Here is an 18,184-nt window from a genome sequence, read left to right on the forward strand (position 1 = left end):
GCGTCCATGACCTCTAAAGTACTCGACTTGACCCTCCCTAAAGAGAACTAACTCGCTTAAAGACCTTCTTTCACCACTAGACACAGTCATAATCGCCAACAAGTAGTAAAGGCAGTAAGCTTGCAATAAAGAGGATTGTTCTACGACGTCGTCCCATCGTTCCTTCGAACTCAGGGCACCTGTTCATGGTAATTCAAATGCTCGGAATCCCCTTTGAAAAAAAACCAGACATTGTCAATAGGACTTGGCACTTAACCAAGGCTCACCCTACTCAGACATATGACACGGCATCTAAAATCGAAATCTGAAAACATCATTAATGGGAAGACATAACAGCAATTGGGGGCTAAAAATTGAAATGAAAGAGCTAGGGAAAGAACTAAGTATACCTTGACCTTTTGTGCAGACATACACCAAGTAAATCTAAGTCAATTTGAAAACGGTTTATATTCCCGCAATTCTGGAAAAGATGGCCCTAAAAGCCTAAAGCATATGCCAAACGGGCACAAGTATATCTTGACGCCTGCACCCTGGCTTCCAGCAAATCCTTAGACAGCATTACAAAAATCGTAACAGTATTTTGATTCACTCATGTAAACCTGTACGAACCCTTCTATAAGTCAACCTACTTAGGACACCTCGGATTGTACACAGTAGGACTCGGACTTCAAATAATTTTCAAAGACTTCTTCGAACATAATAAAGTGTCGTTGGTTTAAGCTAAGTATGCGTTTATCTCAATGTTGCAAGTGAGTCAAAAGATTTCCAAATATGATTATGGGTAAAGAAAGGCACCTAGCTTTTGGTCAAGGCACACTTCAACATGTGACTACCTTGACCATGGCGATGTCGCACATTACGACATTTACAAGAGAAGTAGCAAATCACTACTCGAATGTAACTCGCACTAAACGAGTCCGGTTCAAACTATTCATGATCCATGTCACCATGAATGCATAAAAACGTATGCCAAGCATTATAGCACCAAGCCAATCCCGTAGCTACAATTGGGGGCTTGAGAAAAACACTCTAAAAATGCTCAAAATGACGATTTTATCGCAAATTCTCGACGCTAATGCTATACACACGTCATAAGGGCACAATCCTAAGGTTTGATCGTGTAAAACGAACCTTAGAATGGCTACAACCCCTCCCAAATTCTAAGCACTACTTAGAATATATAAAGTCACCCCACTAACAAGGGTAACTGAAAATCGCGAGTCACCAAAACTCCGATCAAACTACTGCACCTAACGCTAGCCCTATAAGCGCCCGTTACACAGTCTACGTCGTTCCAAGGCAAAAGCGAAAGAAACATCAAGGATAAGAACTGTCAAAATATACCCAGAAATCATTTTCAACGCCCAGAGCTGGGCGCCGATATCTTTAACGCCCTAGCCTGGGCGTTGAATCTTTCTGCTAGCCAAGTTTTGCCCAGATATAAATATAAGAAAGAAACACCTATATGAATCCTCGCATCGAACGAAGTACTAAGCCGTGCAAACCCACACAGAAGGTGCTACACTTGTTCGAACACCTAAACGAGGCGTGATGAAGTACTCCAATGCAAAAAATAATAATGATATCCCAACACCTGGAGAAATGTTCTAATACATGCGGTTAGGCCACACAAGCCTACGTCGCACCATAAGTTCAACCATCCTACGGTACAAGTCTAAAAAAAAAAAGAGTAAGGCATATTGCACTAATGCGGGCACGATCAAAGAGCATGTGTAAAAGAGGCAAAGACTACTTATAGCCCAAATTCAAAAAGCAAGCCACACGACTTCTACATTAAGGATTAAAGGTAGCAAAATATTACCTACCACGGAAGGGATAGCTCGCACCTACACGAGCGGAACCCCAAGGCATCTTTCTCAAAAGAACCTACAAAATCGTACGCCAAAAGGAAGCATCCCAACATGCGTACTTGGGGGCTCCAAGCTACGAAACAACCATAACAAAATAAAAAAATCTCGAAGCAAATGTTTGAACAATCGAAAGGGCACGATGTTTGAGCCCACCTCGTGAAAGGGCCTGAACCCTATCAAACTTCTAAGAAAACTATTCAAAATCAGTCATTGCTCAAAAAAAAATGATTCAAACAAACTGATTAATGGACCGCACACAACGGCCATTCTATGAACGTTCATTCGCACATACATATCATCTTTTCTAAGTATCGAACATTTACGAACGCGTTCAAAAGAAAAAAAAAAACGAACGAACAAGAGGCCAACTGTGTCATCAAAAAAAAAAACCTCGCCAGAAATTATTTTCAGCGCCCAGCGCTGGGCGCCGAAATCTTTAACGCCCAGGCATGGGAGCCGAAAATGATCCCAGACCCAAAAAAAAAAAAAATCAGCTCTGACTTCTATAGGGCCCTGCCATATTCATTCGACTTGAAAATTACCGATTTCTTTACTGAAAGTCGCACCTCACGGCTTTGTTAAGAGTAGCACACCACTACAAAGATCGCTCGCACTTACGAGCACAATCCCAAACACGATCAAGGACATTACAGAATGCGTATCCCGAAGGAACCTCTTTGACAAGAAATGACCGTCAAGCACGAGTGCTTGGGGGCTCGAAGGAAAATATATATTATGCAAAGTTAAAACAATATTCCCAGACTACGCTGTATGAAGTCCCATGTTTGGATGTCTCAAAAAAAAAAAACCGGATTACGACCTCAAGACAAAGGTCGTCGTTGATACTTATACATAGTCCCCTAATCAAGGACCCAGGTAATGGCAAAATTGAGCCATAAAGACTAGCTCAAAACCATGAAAGAAAATGACCACAAGACAATGGTCCGTCTAAGCACGTTGTCAACCCACATTCAGGTTACAACTAAAACCGAGCATCCCTCGAAAGAATTCGCTCTTACAAGAATGAATAAAAAGAAATTCTCAAGAGAAATCACAAGAAAAAAATGAAATAGGGACTTGTCCACCTCAATCAGGCAAGGCCGCGGCACGCGAATCCCAAATCAAAAGACGAATTCAGGTTCGCTCACCTCCAGCGAGCGGGGCGTCCACCCTTAGCGGACAGGGCTCGCCCACCTTCAGCGGGCGGGGTCTGCGTCACTAGCCGCACAGGTCCTCAGTTTTCGAAAAATGAAGTCTTCAAATTCAAAATAGGCTCGCCATCTTCAGCCGGCGGGGTCTACGTCACAAACCACGTAGGTCCTTATTTTCAAAAAGCACAAACAGATTTCAAAATAGATTCGTCCACTTCTATCGGACGGGGTGTCCACCCTTAGCGGACAGGTTCGCCATCTTTAGCCGGCGGGGTCTACGTCACAAACCGCGTAGGTCCTTATTTTCAAAAACAGATTCGTCCACTTCTATCGGACGGGGCGTCCACCCTTAGCGGACAGGCTCGCCATCTTTAGCCGGCGGGGTCTACGTCACAAACCGCGTAGGTCCTTATTTTCAAATTTCAAAAACAGATTCGTCCACTTCTATCGGACGGGGTGTCCACCCTTAGCGGACAGGCTCGCCATCTTTAGTCGGCGGGGTCTGCGTCACTAACCGCGCAGGTCCTTAGTCGCTGCAGCGATAACTTTTTTCGGTTTTCCCTTTTTCCAAAAATTAAAGGATTGGTTTTCCGCTTTTCCAAAAAAGAACGATGTGCTGGATTTTCCTTCGTTTTACGTCCCATAAAAACAAGGGGGTTTTCTCGTTTAGCTAGCCTTGAAAATGAGAATCTTTAAAAACATTTTTACCTCGTGTTTGGGCTTGGCCAGGCCCAATTACACTTTATAGCTTTGATTTCGAAAACTTCTGTAGCTACTCCCAATGACAAAGTGAGGGAGTTTCTACGCTTCTTTAGATACTTCCAATGACAAAGTGAGGGAGTTTCTATACTATCCGTTGACAAATCCCAATGACACGTGAGGGATATGTCGACACTTCAAGTGATGACCCTTAAGTCAAATGTTATCACTCGGGGGCTCGTGAGACCCTCGCAAAAGCAGGTCACCATGGTTTGTGTGACGCACTCCGTCTAATACTTTGACCATCGTCTTACTCCAAGACTCAGTCAAAGTGGGGGCTAACTATAGACACCTACTTTTGTCCCCATTCCCGAAAGGGAAGGTTCGATGATGAGAACATAAATCTCCACTTGACAACGCATCTCCTATAAAATAACGAATCTCAATCACCCTTTTCATTTCACCCAAAACCTGCTATTTATAGAAACCTGCTGTTTATGGAAACCTGCTAAAAATAGTAACTGCCGTAATGGGTAGCTGTTAAAAGTGGCAAGTCATAAAAGATAGAAACCTGTCAGAATTAGGTGTTGCACTCCAACATAAATCCTAAATGAGATAGAAATTGCGAGAGAATCCTGTTCCTAATACGATTCGAAAATAAGAGTTACGTATTAATTAAAATCCTAACGAGCCTAGAGTTCGTAACGGGCCCAGACGCATCCCGTCATAAAATTAATACGCACTAAAAGACTCGATTAAGTCTCATACACTCCGGATTCTAAGAGTCCGAATCTGACAAAGAAACGGCCCAAACATCAATTTCAACGCCCAGCCCTGGGCGCTGAAATTGCCTGGATCCTATTTCCAACGCCCAGAGCTGGGCGCCCGAATCTTTGACGCCCAGCCCTGGGCGCTGAAAATACCTGGGACGTGTTCTTTCCTAATTCCTCGTGGATTAGAGTTCTACAATTCTATCTTTCCACGAACTCTTTTCTATAAATATAGCCCCAAGTTCGACGTGAAAAACACAACACACAATTGATATTATGAGTATTGACTCCAGCCCCTAAGCCTAAGCCTCACGCTGCGAAATTGATCACGCGTTCTGTCGCAATCGATCCAAAAATCGAACAGAACGTATCCTGTCCCGTAACTTGAGATTCGTTAAATAAAAGGAGAAATAGCAAAGTCAAAGTGGTTAGTTTTCTGAGAACCGTGACGCACCTCTCAAGGGTGCGTCGTAATGTGTCCCTTTTCCATGATTTAATTGCTTTCCTCGCCCTTTTTATGAACTGTTAAACTAATTAAATATGATTGTTCTATCACGCCTAATAAAGATAACATTTTTGGGAAATTGGATTATCATGCTAGGTCCCTTAATACAATCTAAATCAGATAATCGCGCTCGATCTAGTATTATATGTTGCATATTGTTAAAATCAACTCAGATTAGTTTAATAGTTAACGCATGTCCCTTCAATTATTTATGCTGAGCTAGTAAGGATATCCTGCCTCTGGAGTTATCGAAGAGCAAGTACTCCTCTCGGTAGTTACAGTCCCCCGAACCATCAATCTCTACCTTGCGGGTGTATGTTGAGAGATCCCCACACCAGGGATCACAAGGGAACCTACGGCCGTCGTGGTCAAACATAATTGCACTCCCTTTATGTCACGATAACCGGGTTTTGTCAGTTTTTCTCATTTTCGTTAAAAACTGAATGGCGACTCCTATATTACTAGTCAATTGGGTGTAAACTCACAGGAAATCCAATTACACTTGATTTGACAAAAAGAAATGTCACACCCACGAGGGACAAGGTCACGCATTAGCCTCGCGCTTTTTCGACCCCCTCACAAAAGGTGACAATCAAGACTTATTCCAATTAATCCAACCTTTCCTTTAATACTGATCAACCCCTCTATATGGGTATAAGGTTTCAACTTACTAAACAAGGTCCACGGCCCTCATAAAGTAGTGAAAAACTAAAAGGGAACAACAATCAATCGATCTGAATCAATGTATATAAAATAATCTAGTGTTCCCAACCAACATGTCTGTATCAATCTTCCATACTAACATGCTATAATTCTCATAACGAAATATATATGCTTAACATGTCCATCCAACAATATTAAACATGCACTTTCAACATAACCAAATTCATCAACAATTTCAACATAACCAAGTTCATCAACAATTTCAACATAGTTTCAACAAATCACACACATTCCAAGCACACAGGTATGTACGTACCTTGTGTAAACAAACTGATAGGCCACTTTAACGAATTCAAAAGTCGCCTACAAAGAATTCTCCGCCTAAAAACAACCAATAAAATTCCCCAATCAATTTCTAATCGTTCGCAACCACAATAAAACATTCTAAATACATCCTAAACATATTTAGAACCTTCCCTAACATTGAAACTTGAACATTTGACTTCCTAGCATTATAATTATTGAATTAATGATTGAAATTCCTTGAAACTCTTTTTTTTTTTTTTTTGAGAAACTCTTCAAAGCATCATACTTTAACTTTCCAGCAACATAAACTAATTTCAAACCACTCCAAAACATAATGAACATGCTTGAAATCATAAAAAAACAATAACTTCAATAATTCCTAAACATCCTACCATGATTCAAAATCATTAAAAACCATAAAATTCATACTTTAATTAAATACAAATCATTATTCCAATTCAATTACATAATCTGAAAATTAATAATTTAATTATGCAAACCTATAATTCTGAAATTCATAATTAAATCATAAAACTTAGGATTTAGATTCAAGAAACATAATTTAAATTATAAAAACATAGTTAAATTCATTATTTAAACATAACATGTAAATCTGAAAATTCAAATTAAATCATAAAAACATATAATTTGAATTCAAGAATTATGTATTAAAACTTAATTAATACATAATTTCAAACACTTAATTCACGTAGGGGTTTCAAGGGATTAACCAAAAAAAACAGAAGAGAAGAGGCTGGCAGGCGGAGCACAGGCGCGGCGACGGACTGGAGGCGAGCTGAGGCACGGCGGCGCACGGGTGTGAGGGGGTCGAAAAAGCACGAGGCTAATGCGTGACCTCGTCCCTCGTGGGTGTGACGATTCTTTTTTATTCAATCAAGTGTAATTGGATTTCCTGTGAGTTTACACCCAATTGACTAGTAATATAGGAGTCGCCATTCAGTTTTTAACAACAATGAGAAAAACTGACAAAACCCGGTTATCGTGATATAAAGGGAGTGCAATTATGTTTGACCACGACGGTCGTAGGTTCCCTTGTGATCCCTGGTGTGGGGATCTCTCAACATACACCCGCAAGGTAGAGATTGAGGGTTCGGGGGACTATAACTACCGAGAGGAGTACTTCGCTCGTCGATAACTCCAGAGGCAGGATATCCTTACTAGCTCAGCATAAATAATTGAAGGGACATGCGTTAACTATTAAACTAATCTGAGTTGATTTTAGCAATATGCAACATATAATACTAGATCGATCGCGATTATCTGATTTAAATAGCATTAAGGGACCTAGCATGATGATCCAATTTCCCTAAAATATTATATTTGTTAGGCGTGATAGAACAATCGGATTTAGTTAGTTTAACAGTTCATAAAAAGGGCGAGGAAAGCAGTTAAATCATCGAAAAGGGACACATTACGACGCACCATTGAAAGGTGCGTCACGGTTCTCAGAAAACTAACCACTTTGACTTTGCTATTTCTCCTTTTATTTAACGAATCTTAAATTATGGGACAGGATACGTTCTGTTCGATTTATGGATCGATTGCGACAGAACGCGTGAACAATTTTGCAGCGTGAGGCTTAGGCTAAGGGTTGGAGTCAATACTCAGAATATGAATTGTGTGTTGTGTGTCCTTTTCACGTCGAACTTAGGGGTCTATTTATAGGAAAAAGTGGCGTAGAAAGATAGTTTTTCAGGAATTTGAATACGAAACGGATTAGGAAAAGAATCCGTCCCAGGTATTTTCGGCGCCCAGCTCTGGGCGTCAAAGATTTCGGCGCCCAGGGCTGGGCGTTGAAAATAGGGTCTGGTAGAATTCTTTGTCAGATTGGACTCTAGAGTACGGAGTTCATTAAGAGACTTAATCCGAGTTATTTGGTGCGTATCAATTTACGACGGAATGCGTCTGGGCCCTTTACGAACTCTAGGTTCGTTATGAGTTTAATTAATACGTTAACTCTTTTATCGAACTGCGATAGGAATAGAATTCCTTTTACAATTTCTATCTCTTTTAGGATTTATGTTGGAGTGCAACACCTAATTCTGACAGGTTTTTATCTTTTTATTCTTACTACTTTTAGCAACTACCCTTTACGGCAGTTACTATTTTTAGCAGGTTTCCATAAATAGCAGGTTTCGGGTGAAATGAAAAGGGGAATTGAGATTCGTTATTTTATATGAGATGCGTTGTCAAGTGGAGATTTATGTTTTCATCATCGAACCTTTCCCTTTCGGGAATGGGGACAAAAGTAGGTGTCTACAGTTAGCCCCCACTTTGACTGAGTCTTGGAATAAGACGATGGTCAAAGTATTAGACGGAGTGCGTCGCACAAGCCATGGTGACCTGTTTTGGCGAGGGTCTCACGAGCCCCCGAGTGATAACATTTGACTTAAGGGTCATCACTTGAAGTGTCGACATATCCCTCACGTGTCATTGGGATTTGTCAACGAATAGTATAGAAACTTCCTCACTTTGTCATTGGAAGGATCTAAAGGTGCGTAGAAACTCCCTCACTTTGTCAGTGGGAGTAGCTACAGATTTTTTTGAAATCAAAGCTATAAAGTGTAATTGGGCCTGGCCAAGCCCAATCACGAGGTAAAAATGTTTTTAAAGATTCTCATTTTCAGGGTTAGCTAAACGAGAAAACCCCCTTGTTTTTATGGGACGTAAAACGAAGGAAAATCCAGCACATCGCTCTTTTTTGGAAAAACGGAAAACCAATCCTTTAATTTTTGGAAAAAGGGAAAACCAGTCCTTTAATTTTTGGAAAAAGGGAAAACCAAAAAAAGTTATCGCTGCAGCGACTAAGGACCTGCGCGGTTAGTGGCGCAGACCCCGCCGGCTAAAGATGGCGAGCCTGTCCACTAAGGGTGGACACCCCGTCCGATAGAAGTGGACGAATCTGTTTTTGAAATTTGAAAATAAGGACCTACGCGGTTTGTGACGTAGACCCCGCCGGCTGAAGATGGCGAACCTGTCTGCTAAGGGTGGACACCCCGTCCGATAGAAGTGGACGAATCTATTTTGAAATTTGTTTGTGCTTTTTGAAAATAAGGACCTACGCGGTTTGTGACGTAGACCCCGCCGGCTAAAGATGGCGAGCCTGTTTCATTTTGTTTTTTGAAGATTCTATTTTTCGAAAACTGAGGGCCTGCGCGGCTAGTGACGCAGACCCCGCCCGCTGAGGGTGGGCGAGCCCTGTCCGCTGAGGGTGGACGTCCCTGAATTCGTTTTTTCGATTTGGGAACTCGCGTGGTTCGTGACGCGATCTTGCCAACTGAAGATGGGCAAGTTCCTATTTTTCTTTCTTTGTGATTTCTTTTGAGAATTTCCTTTTTATTCATTCTTGTAGGAGCGAATTCTTTCGAGGGATGCTCGGATTTAGTTGTAACCTGAATGTGGGTTGGCAACGTGCTTAGACGGACCATTGTCTTGTGTTCATCTTCCTTCATGATTTTGAGCTAGTCCTTACGGCTCAATTTTGCCACTACCTGGGTCCTTGATTGGGGGACCATGTATAAGTATCAACGGCGACCTTTGTCTTGAGGTCGTAAACCGGTTCTTTTTCTTTTCAGATTATCCAAACACGGGACTTCGTACAGGGTAGTCTAGGAATATTGTTTTAACTTTGCATACTTTCTTTTAAGATATATTTTTTTCTTTCGAGCCCCCAAGTACTCGCGCTTGGCGGTCATTTTTTGTCAAAGAGGTTCCTTGGGGATACGCATTTTGTAATGTCCTTGATCGTGTTTGGGATCGTGCTCGTAAGTGCGAGCGATCTTTGTAGTGGTGTGCTACTCTTGACAAAGTCGTGAGGTGCGACTTTCAGTAAGGAAATCGGCAATTTTCGAGTCGAATGGATGCGGCAGGGCCCAATAGAAGTTAGGGGCCTTCTGGGATAATTTTCGGCGCCCAGGCCTGGGCGTTGAAATAATTCACTCCCAGGTGGGGCGTTGAAAGTGTTGTTTGGGCTGGTCTTTTGATGACACAGTTGGCCTCTTGTTCATTCGTTTATTTCACTTGGAAGTTCTATGTATTCTCTTTTCTTTTTTTTGTTTGTTTTTTAGAACGTGATGATTTTCTTGAGAAGCCGTAGCCGATTGGTGGACTACGGTGCTTGTCGCTTTGGGGCGATTATTTTAAGGAACTGTTGCTCTTAAGGCGTACAGTTATTGTGATAGTTGGGCGAGTCTATATGGCCCGAGGAACATACCTTGAGGCGTAAGACTTTGACCGCTCTTGTTGTTGTATATTTTTCCTTTTAAACGCGTTCGTGAATGTTCGATACTTAGAATGATGATATGTACGTGCGAACGAGCGTTCATATAATGGCCGTTGTGTGCGGTTCCATTAATCAGTTTGCTTGAATCCTTTTTTTTTGAGCAATGACTGATTTCGAATAGTTTGCTTAGAAGCTTAGTAGGGTTCAGGCCTATTCACGAGGTGGGCTCAAACATCGTGCCCTTTCGATTGTTCAAACATTTGCTTCGAGATTTTTTTTTATTTTTCTATGGTTGTTTCGTAGCTTGGAGCCCCCAAGTATGCATGTCGGGATGCTTCCTTTTGGCGTACGATTTTTGTAGGTTCTTTCGAGAAAGATGCCCTGGGGTTCCGCTCGTGTAGGTGCGAGCTATCCCTTTCGTGGTAGGTAATATTTTGCTACCTTTAATCCTTAATGTAGAAGTCGTGTGGCTTGCATTTTGAATTTGGGCGATAAGTAGTCTTTGCCTCTTTTACACATACTCTTTGGTCGTGCCCGGATTAGTGCAGTATGCCTTACTCTCTTTTTTTTAGACTTGCACTGTGGGATGGTTAAACTTTATGGTGCGACGTAGGCTTGTGTGGCCTAACCGCATGTATTAGAACATTTCTCCAGGTGTTGGGATATCATTATTATTTTTTGCATTGGAGTACTTCATCACGCCTCGTTTAGGTGTTCGAACAAGTGTAGCACCTTCTGTGTGGGTTTGCACGGCTTAGTACTTCGTTCGATGCGAGGATTCATATAGGTGTTTCTTTCTTATATTTATATCTGGGCAAAACTTGGCTAGCAGAAAGATTCAACGCCCAGGCTAGGGCGTTAAAGATATCGGCGCCCAGCTCTGGGCGTTGAAAATGATTTCTGGGTATATTTTGACAGTTCTTATCCTTGATGTTTCTTTCGCTTTTGCCTTGGAACGACGTAGACTGTGTAACGGGCGCTTATAGGGCTAGCGTTAGGTGCAGTAGTTTGATCGGAGTTTTGGTGACTCGCGATTTTCAGTTACCCTTGTTAGTGGGGTGACTTTATATATTCTAAGTAGCGCTTAGAATTTGGGAGGGGTCGTAGCCATTCTAAGGTTCGTTTTACATGATTGGACCTTAGGATCGTGCCCCTATGATGTATGTATAGCATTAGCGTCGAGAATTTGCGATAAAATCGTCATTTCGAGCATTTTTAGAGTGTTTTTCTCAAGCCTCCGACTGTAGCTACGGGATTGGCTTGGTGCTATAATGCCTTGCATACGTTTTTGTGCATTCATGGTGACATGGATTATGAATAGTTTGAACCAGACTCGTTTAGTGCGAGGTACGTTCGAGTAGTGATCTGCTACTTCTCTTGTAAATGTCGTATTATGCGACATTGCCATGGTCAAGGTAGTCACATGTTGAAGTATGCCTTGACCAAAAGCTAGGTGCCTTTCTTTATCCATAATCATATTTAGAAATCTTTTTGACTCACTTGCAATATCGAGATAACACATACTTAGCTTAAACCAACGACACTTTATTATGTTCGAAAAAGTCTTTGAAAATTATTTGAAACTTATTAAAAATCCGAGTCCTACTGTGTACAATCCGAGGTGTCCTAGGCAAGTTGACTCATAGAAGGGTTCGTACAGGATCACATGAGTGAATCAAAATACTGTTACGATTTTTGGAATGCTGTCTAAGGATTTGCTGGAAGCCAAGGTGCAGGCGTCAAGGTATACTTGTGCCCGTTTGGCATATACTTTAGGCTTTTAGGGCCATCTTTTCCAGAATTGCGGGAATATAAACCATTTTCAAATTGACTTAGATTTACTTAGTGTATGTCTGCACGAAAGGTCAAGGTATATTTAGTTCTTTCCCTAGCTCTTTCATTTCAATTTTTAGCCCCCAGTTGCTGTTATGTCTTCCCATTAATGATGCTTTTTAGATTTCGATTTTAGATGCCCGTGTCATATGTCTGAGTAGGGTGAGCCTTGGTTAAGTGCCAAGTCCTATTGACAAGGTGTGATTTTTTTTCAAAGGAGATTAGCAAGCATTCGAATTACCATGAACGGGTGCCCTGAGTTCGAAGGAACGATGGGGCGATGTCGTAGAACAATCCTCTTTATTGCAAGCTTGCTGCCTTTACTACTTGTTGGCGGTTATGACTGTGTCTAGTGAAAGAAGGTCTTTAAGCGAACGACTATGTCTAGTGGTGAAAGAAAGTCTTTAAGTGAGTTAGTTCTCTTTAGGGAGGGTCAAGTCGAGTACTTTAGAGGTCATGGACGCTTGCGCTAGCCCCCATTCAATTGAGGCAGAGCGATCTTTTGAGTCTTGGCTAAGTTCCTAGGAGTGTGAGTGCTCCTTCTGGCAAGGGTACGTGCCCTTATTATTTTTCGATGTGTGCTCACTAATTTTGGCATTTTGGTGACTTGGATTCTTCCTTTGACTTAAATTTTTCTTTCGACTTGGGTTGCAAGTAATTAAATTTCAATAAGGGACTTCTATTTTTTATTCTTGTTTTTCTATAGGCTTTGATATTTTTGCAAATTGGTTGGACCGAATCATGGATTGCCTACGTATCCGCCTTAAATAGATTTAATTTGGAATCAGGTCTTGCGTAGTTCTTAGCCAGAAAATGGTTTCTTAGAATGCCGAATTCGATAAGTATGTTCTGAGGTGGAAACATGTTTTTTGAAACGGTAGAATAAGTGAAGTTTATTATTATTTTAATCTGTTGCTTTGTGTAAGCCAAAAATTTGTTTTATATTTTTTTTGAGTACATGTATTATTTTTTGGTGGTACGTATATCTGAATACGTGTTGGTGGTACGTATATCTGAATACGTGTTGTACCCCTCCAAGTGTTCGTTATTTTTCCGTGCATGTGCGGATAAAATGACGAGCACTTCTGGACAAAATTTGGCAAGCAAAGAGATTCAGCGCCCAGGCTAGGGCGCTAAAGATTTCGGCGCCCAGCTGTGGGCGCTGAAAATTATTTCTGGGCGGATCTTTTTTGGTGCGCTAAATGCTTCTTTTTCTTTTTAGACTAACTTTAGAGGCGCTTTGCAAAGTTTGCCTTTTTTATTATTTATTATTTTTTGTACTTTTCATTTGTTTTCCCTTTTTTTTATATTCGTGACTCAAGACGGTTTGAAAGATGGGTTGAATGAGATAGGATAATTTGTATAGGTATTGGTCAAGCATGAGGATTATATCTGCTAGAACTCACAATTTGCAGCCTCAAGCTAGGGTCATGAGTTTACATCAACCAAGGCCAATGAGTAGCATGGGGACGGCTCAAGGGTATCTCTACAGGATGTACCCAAACAAGTTATATGGTCATTATGCTAATGGTGATGTAAGAGCAGGTTTTGAAATAATGGGTATGACGCACGTGTCAATGACCGTACGTGGTTTGCAGTTGATAACAAGTTCAAGAACAAGGGTCGAGGTAATGGTTTCTTGGGTTATGGCAATGAGAACATGGATGGGTTAAATGAGCTGAACAGGGACCCCAGAGCGAAGGCGTCTAAGGGCATAAGGATTGGAAAGGGTAGACATCGTAGAATCTTATGACTTGGACTGGTTGACTCACTTCTTCGTTCACTTGGGTAAATTTCGCACTTTGGGAGGTACGGGCTAAGTATTTCATGGCTTGCTCTTTTCGCTCTCCTTTTCTCTTTCTTTTTTTTCTTTTTGCTTGGGATTTCTCCCCAACATGAATTTTTTTATTTGGGCTAAAAAGGCAGATGGTTGTGGTCTTTGAGTCACGAGGCGAGACTGAGTGAGCCTCTTTTGGTAGGCCTATAGTGGACCTTTAACTTTAGTAGGCCTAGGGTGGACCTTTTTTTTTTGTCTTACTTTGCAAGCGTATTTAGTCGTTTCTTAAAATGTGCAAATAGCGTAGATTTAAAATGTTGTTTTTACCTTATTGAAATTTAACGAAAGAATTACATCGAAAATAACTTTTTACAGTTTTCGGGATTTAATTGGAAGTTGTGATTTAGACTCGAACTTTCATTAATCTTTCTGATTATAACCCGCGTATGAATACAAGGAGGTGGCCTAGACTCAAAACAATGACGTGGCGTAAGCCTATAATACTTGACCAAGCGACTCTCAGACTTAGGCTAATTGGACCATAACTTTCGTTGGTTGACACTTTAGATTTTAACCTTTGGGTGTTCATTTGTCATGCGCCATTTTGCTTAATGTTGGCAAGGTAGTTAATTGGGGAGATCGAATTTTTATTTTTGCAAGACTAGAATCTGTTAGGTTATGATTCATATGACAGTTCATAAATCATGCGGAAAAACCATAAAGCCAGGAAACATATTATTTACACATAATCATTTAGCATAGTTTAGATGCATACTCTTTGTTGCGTGCCTTCCCTAGCTGCGCCCGAACCGAACAAGAACAAGTCTTTAGGACTCCAAGTGTCGTCCCTCCGTAGATAGTCCACAGCATGTCCGGATCCGCCTTAAGATTGACCAACTAGAATCGCCCTTAAGGTTCTAATATTTTCGGTTAGGTAGGCAAGAATATTGGCTGATTTTTCTGCTTAAAAATCTTAGTTTTGAATACTTAAAACTTGTGTATAAATAATGACCCCTAGGCCTTTATTTATAGAGTTATGGAAAAGGAATCGTAATCCTAGTAGGATATGAATTAATTGAAATTAGAATCCTACATGAATTCTATTTAATTAATTTATCCAATTAGGAATAGGAATTTAATCATACACTAACTCTTGTAGATTTAGGAATCACGCATGAGCACAAACTCACACACACACGGCAGCCACAAGGGCTGCCCATGCGCGTGCGAGCAGCAGCCCACGCAGCGCGGCCCACGCATCCGTGGCCTTGGCGCGCGCTGGGCCTGCCTTGCGGTAGGCCTGGGCGCTGCCTTGGCTGGGCTTGTGGCGCGCGTGCTTGCTGGGCGATGGCCCGGCTTCGTGCTGGGCCTTCGTCCGGCAGGCCTCGTCCGATGCTAATTCGTACGATACGCTTCCGATTAAATTTCCAGTTCCGGAATTTATTTCCGATACGAACAATATTTAATATTTCCGATTCCGGAATTAATTTCCGTTTCGAACAAATATTTAATATTTCCGTTTCCGGAATTATTTTCAGATTCCGGTAATATTTCCGATTCTGACAATATTTCCGTTTCCGGCAATATTTCCGATTCTGGTAATATTTCCATTTCCAATAATATTTTCCGATACGTACCATGTTTCCGTTTCCGGCAACATCTACGACTTGGATAATATTCATATTTCCGATACGATCCATATTTCCGTTTCCGGCAATATCATCGTTTCCGGAGTATTCATTTCTTGCCTGTGACGATCTTAGCTCCCACTGAAACCAAGATCCATCGGTTCCGAATATTCATAGATGGAGTATTTAATGCCATTAAATACTTGATCCGTTTACGTACTATTTGTGTGAGCCTACGGGTTCAGTCAAGAGTAAGCTGTGGATTAATATCATTAATTCCACTTGAACTGAAGCGGCCTCTAGCTAGGCATTCAGCTCACTTGATCTCACTGAATTATTAACTTGTTAATTAATACTGAACCGCATTTATTAGACTTAACATAGAATGCATACTTGGACCAAGGGCATTATTTCCTTCAGTCTCCCACTTGTCCTTAGGGACAAGTGTGCATTTCCTAATTCCTTTGTCGCTCGATGCTTGCTCTTGAACATAAGGTAAGAGTTGTCATCCTTATTATGTCCAGAGGCGTTCCTCGGTTTCAGAGTTCAACTGATCAAATAAACAGATAATCATAGCCTATGATTCATCCGAGCACGGCCATGCATTTCACAGTTTCTAGCTCTCCGAGTGGCCTTGTACAACTTTTAAGCATCTCATCCCGATTTATGGGAGGACAATCCCAATCTTGCGATCTTGAGATTAGACTTCGTTTGATAGGTGATTACCTGAGCGTTGCCTTTATAGCCTCCTTTTACGGTGCGACGGTTGGTCAACGTCAAAGCAACCAGTTCTCAAACAAGTAATCTCAAATCACTCAGGTATTGAGGATTTAGTGTCTAATAATTTAATGAAATTTACTTATGACAGACTTTCATCTCTTACAGTAAAGTTTCATAGGTCTTGTCCGATACTAGTCTTCCCAAAGTAAGTATCTATGCAAATGATTATGACATTGCCATGTCCACATAGTTCAAGAAACAGAACTACTAGTCATCTTGCATTCTAATCGTCTAACGTTTTCTATGCGTCCAATTTTATAGAAAACTCCGATTAGGGACCATTTTCAACCTTTGACATTCAAGTTCACTTGATAGACATTTCTTAGTCACAGGACTGGTCCTGACAGTCTATCTTGAATATATCGTCAAGTTGAAGGGACTCATCATTTAATAAACCACAAATTAAATGGAAAAATGAATTCCTTTCATTTATTGTGAATGATTAACCAATAATGTTTTACAAAGATTTAAACTCTAAAACTTTAAAACATTAAACAGAGACATCAAAGCCATTCTCCAATATGCTTGATTCCCATAGCTGCAGTGTGCGAGTTGTGCTTCGCTTGCGGCAGAGGTTTAGTTAATGGATCTGATATGTTGTCATCAGTTCCAATTTTGCTTATCTCGACTTCTTTTCTTTCAACGAACTCTCGTAGAAGGTGAAATCTACGAAGTACATGCTTGACTCTCTGGTGGTGTCTAGGCTCTTTTGCCTGTGCAATAGCTCCGTTATTATCACAATACAGGGCTATTGGTCCTTTAATGGAGGGGACTACACCAAGTTCACCTATGAACTTCCTTAGCCATATAGCTTCCTTTGCTGCTTCATGTGCAGCAATGTACTCCGCTTCAGTTGTAGAATCCGCAATGGTGCTTTGCTTAGCACTTTTCCAGCTTACTGCTCCTCCGTTGAGGCAGAAGACAAACCCAGACTGTGATCTGAAATCATCTTTGTCGGTTTGGAAACTTGCGTCCGTATAGCCTTTAACAATTAATTCATCATCTCCACCATAGACCAGGAAGTCATCTTTGTGCCTTTTCAGGTACTTCAGAATGTTCTTGGCAGCAGTCCAATGCGCCTCTCCTGGGTCTGACTGGTATCTGCTCGTAGCACTGAGTGCGTACGCAACATCCGGGCGTGTACATATCATAGCATACATTATTGAACCAATCAATGATGCATATGGAATCCCATTCATTCGTCTACGCTCATCAAGTGTTTTTGGGCACTGAGTCTTGCTTAGAGTCATTCCATGAGACATGGGTAGGTAGCCTCGCTTGGAGTCCGCCATCTTGAACCTATCAAGCACCTTATTGATATAAGTGCTTTGACTAAGTCCAATCATCTTTTTAGATCTATCTCTGTAAATCTTGATGCCCAATATGTACTGTGCTTCTCCTAGATCCTTCATCGAAAAACATTTCCCAAGCCAAATCTTGACAGAGTTCAACATAGGAATGTCATTTCCGATAAGCAATATGTCGTCGACATATAATACTAGGAAAGCAATTTTGCTCCCACTGACCTTCTTGTATACACAAGATTCGTCCGCGTTCTTGATGAAACCAAAGTCACTGACTGCTTCATCAAAACGTATATTCCAGCTCCTGGATGCCTGCTTCAATCCGTAGATTGACTTCTTTAGCTTGCATACCTTTTTAGCATTCTTTGGATCCTCAAAACCTTCAGGCTGTGTCATAAACACAGTTTCTGTTAAAACGCCGTTTAAGAAAGCAGTTTTGACATCCATCTGCCATATTTCGTAATCGTAATATGCAGCGATTGCTAACATTATTCGAATAGACTTTAGCATTGCAACTGGTGAAAAGGTTTCATCGTAATCCACACCGTGGACTTGCCTGTAACCTTTTGCAACCAATCTAGCTTTGAAAACTTCAAGTTTCCCATCCTTGTCCTTTTTCAGTTTGAAAACCCATTTGCTTCCAATGGCTTGGTA

Source organism: Spinacia oleracea, chromosome 5 (assembly GCF_020520425.1).
Source record: "Spinacia oleracea cultivar Varoflay chromosome 5, BTI_SOV_V1, whole genome shotgun sequence".
Classification (NCBI taxonomy): domain Eukaryota; kingdom Viridiplantae; phylum Streptophyta; class Magnoliopsida; order Caryophyllales; family Amaranthaceae; genus Spinacia; species Spinacia oleracea.